Raw genomic sequence first — 4024 nt, forward strand, 5'->3', positions numbered from 1 at the left:
AGCATCAAAGACAAAGGACCGCCCTCTTGGGGCCGGCTGGTCCAAGCGGACGGCTGCTAGAGGACGACGACATCCAGAAGACGGCCATGGAGTGGGCCGACTCCTAGCAGGCGGCCTCGAGAGAGGCCGGCTCCTAGCAGGCGGCCCCTCGTGCCCTCGATGTTGGCACCCACATAGTCACGACGAGACAGGGCGTGGCTACAGTGCGGCCTGCCACCCCCGAATCCAGGGCGGAGCATGGCCACAGTGCAGCGCGTTGGGCGGACATCCCTCGCCCGGTGCAACACTGTTGCCACGTAGCCCATGACATCATCCATGGCAGAGAAGGCCATGCTCCCACGACGGGCTGTCGGTACAGCCTGCAGGCGGCGGGCCCTACTTGTCCGTGAGAAACCAGAAGGCGGCGAGCCCTGACCAGTCGGCTCACGGGGAGGCCGGCTCCTGACCAGGCGGCCCTCCCCCTTCCTTGGAGTTTGCGTGCCATTAACCAGAAGAGATGGGGAGTGGCTACAGTGAACGCCCACCAGGCGGCAGGACTGTAGCCACGCTCTCCCCGACAAAGCACACATCATCAGAGGCATTGCCACAGTACCAAGCAGCCAACAAGACCCGCGAGCGGCGGGCGCGGCCTGTCGGCCTAGTACGAGATAGCCGGTGGGACCCACCAGGCGGCGGGCCCCAACTGCCGGCGGAGAAGCCGGCCGCCAGAGACACTGACAGTCGGGTCCTACACCCGGCCAGATTACCATTGTACCCCTGGGGGTGGGCCTATATAAACCCTCCAGGGCACCCATGCAAAGGGTTCAGCCTCTTAGAGACCACACACCCACATAGAGAGAGTGAAGCTAGGGATAGTCCGGTTCTTCTTCCTCCTCTAGAGAAACAGCTCAAGGAGCAAGCTTGTAGCCACCATTGTTGATTTAGTGACCATGCGGAGACCCCGCAGAGCAGGACTATGGGTGTTATCTCCTAGGAGAGCCCCGAACCTGGGTAAGATGCGTCGGCGTACATGTCTACACCTTATCCGTTTCCAGGCACCGCCGACGTCTTAATCTCCCCCACCCTGATAAGCCATCCTTTGACATATGTCGCACGACACCCCCGACAATGTGATCCAAATCAACTAAACCATGTCCAATCATCACATGAGATGGAGTAGTCATCAATGGTGAACATCTCTATGTTGATCATGTCTACTATATGATTCACGTTTGACCTTTCGGTCTCAGTGTTCCGAGGCCATATCTGCATATGCTAGGCTTGTCAAGTTTAACCCGAGTATTCTGCACGTGCAAAACTGGCTTGCACCTGTTGTATGTGAACGTAGAGCTTACCACACCCGATCATCACGTGGTGTCTCGGCATGATGAACTGTAGCAACGGTGCATACTCAGGGAGAACACTTATACCTTGAAATTTAGTGAGGGATCATCTTATAATGCTACCGCCGTACTAAGCAAAATAAGATGCATAAAAGATAAACATCACATGCAATCAAAATATGTGACATGATATGGCCATCATCATCCTGTGCCTTTGATCTCCATCTCCAAAGCACCGTCATGATCTCCATCATCACCGGCTTGACACCTTGATCTCCATCATAGCGTTGTTGTCGTCTCGCCAACTATTGCTTCTACAACTATAACTACCGCATAGTGATAAAGTAAAGCAATTACATGGTGATTGCATTTCATACAATAAACGACAACCATAAGGCTCCTGCCAGTTGCCGATAACTTTTACAAAAAATGATCATCTCATACAACAATTTATATCTCATCACGTCTTGACCATATCACATCACAAAATGCCCTGCAAAAACAAGTTAGATGCCCTCTACTTTGTTGTTGCAAGTTTTACGTGGCTGCTACGGGCTTCTAGCAAGAACCGTTCTTACCTACGCATCAAAACCACAACGATTTTTCGTCAAGTGTGATGTTTTAACCTTCAACAAGGACCGGCCGTAGTCAAACTCAATTCAACTAAAGTTGGAGAAACTGACACCCGCCAGCCACCTGTGTGCAAAGCACGTCGGTAGAACCAGTCTCATGAACGCAGTCACGTAATGTCGGTTTGGGCCGCTTCATCCAACAATACCGCCGAATCAAAGTAAGACGTTGGTGGTAAGAAGTATGACTATTATCGCCCACAACTCTTTGTGTTCTACTCGTGCGTATCATCTACGCGTAGACCTGGCTCTAATACCACTATTGGGGAACGTAGCATGCAATTTCAAAAAAAAAATCTATGATCACGCAAGATCTATCTAGGAGATGCATAACAACGAGAGGGGGAGAGTGTGTCCACGTACCCTCGTAGACCAAAAGCGGAAGCGTTAGGTTAACGCGGTTGATGTAGTCAAACGTCTTCACGATCCAACTGATCTAGTACCGAACGTACGGCACCTCCGAGTTCAGCACACGTTCAGCTCAATGACGTCCCCTCGAACTCTTGATCCAGTAGAGGGTCAAGGGAGAGTTTCGTCAGCATGATGGCGTGGTGAAGGTGATGATGATGTGATCTGCGCAGGGCTTCGCCTAAGCACTACGACGCTATGACCGGAGGCATAAACTATGGAGGGGGGCACCGCACACGGCTAAGAGAACATCTGATGTACTATGGGGTGCCCCCTTGCCCCGTATATAAAGGAGGAGAGGGAGGAGGCCGGCCAAGGGGCGCGCCATGGGGGGGACTGACTAGGACTCTAAGTCATATTCGCCCCCCTTCCTTCCAACGGAGGGGGAAAGGGGGAAAGAGAGGAGAGGAAGAGGGAAAGGGGGGCTGCGCCCCCTCCCCTTCCTATTCGGACTCCCCTTGGGGGGGCGCCTCCCCTTTGTGGGATGTCCCCTCTTCTCTCCCATGGCCCATGAGGCCCATGATTTCCCCCGGGGGGTTCCGGTAACCCCTCGGTACTCCGGAAAAATACCCGAACCACTCGGAACCATTCCGATGTCCGAATACTACCTTCCAATATATGAATCTTTACCTGTCGACTATTTCGAGACTCCTCGTCTGTCCGTGATCTCATCCGGGATTCCTAACAAACTTCGGTCACCAAAACACACAACTCATAATACAAATCGTCATTGAACGTTAAGCGTGCGGACCCTACGAGTTGGAGAACTATGTAGACATGACTGAGACACATCTCCAGTCAATAACCAATGGCGGAACCTAGATGCTCATATTGGTTCCTACATATTCTACGAAGATCTTTATCGGTCAAACCGCATAACAACATACGTCATTCCCTTTGTCATCGGTATGTTACTTGCCCGAGATTCGATCGTCGGTATCATCATACCTAGTTCAATCTCGTTACCGGCAAGTTTCTTTACTCGTTCCGTAATGCATCATCCCGCAACTAACTCATTAGTCATATTGCTTGCAAGGCTTATAGTGATGTGCATTACCGAGAGGGCCCAGAGATACCTCTCCGATACTCGGAGTGACAAATCCTAATCTCGATCTATGCCAACCCAACAAAAACCTTCGGAGACACCTGTAGAGCATCTTTATAATCACCCAGTTATGTTGTGACGTTTGATAGCACACAAGGTGTTCCTCCGGTATTCGGGAGTTGCATAATCTCATAGTCAGAGGAATATGTATAAGTCATGAACAAATAGCAATAAAACTTAACGATCATTATGCTAAGCTAACGGATGGGTCTTGTCCATCACATCATTCTCCTAATGATGTGATCCCGTTCATCAAATGACAATACATGTCCATGGTTAGTAAACTTAACCATCTTTGATTAACAAGCTAGTCTAGTAGAGGCATACTAGGGACACTATGTTTTGTCTATGTATCCACCCATGTATCAAGTTTCCGGTTAATACCTTTCTAGCATGAATAATAGATATTTATCATGATATAAGGAAATATAAATAACAACTTTATTATTGCCTCTAGGGCATATTTCCTTCACGACCACGACAGAAGATAGAGAGAAAATGGAAGTCATTCCCTATGCCTCGGCCATAGGTTCTATTATGTATGACATGCTGTGTGCCAG

The sequence above is a fragment of the Triticum aestivum genome, chromosome 7D, assembly GCF_018294505.1.
Source record: "Triticum aestivum cultivar Chinese Spring chromosome 7D, IWGSC CS RefSeq v2.1, whole genome shotgun sequence".
Lineage (NCBI taxonomy): Eukaryota > Viridiplantae > Streptophyta > Magnoliopsida > Poales > Poaceae > Triticum > Triticum aestivum.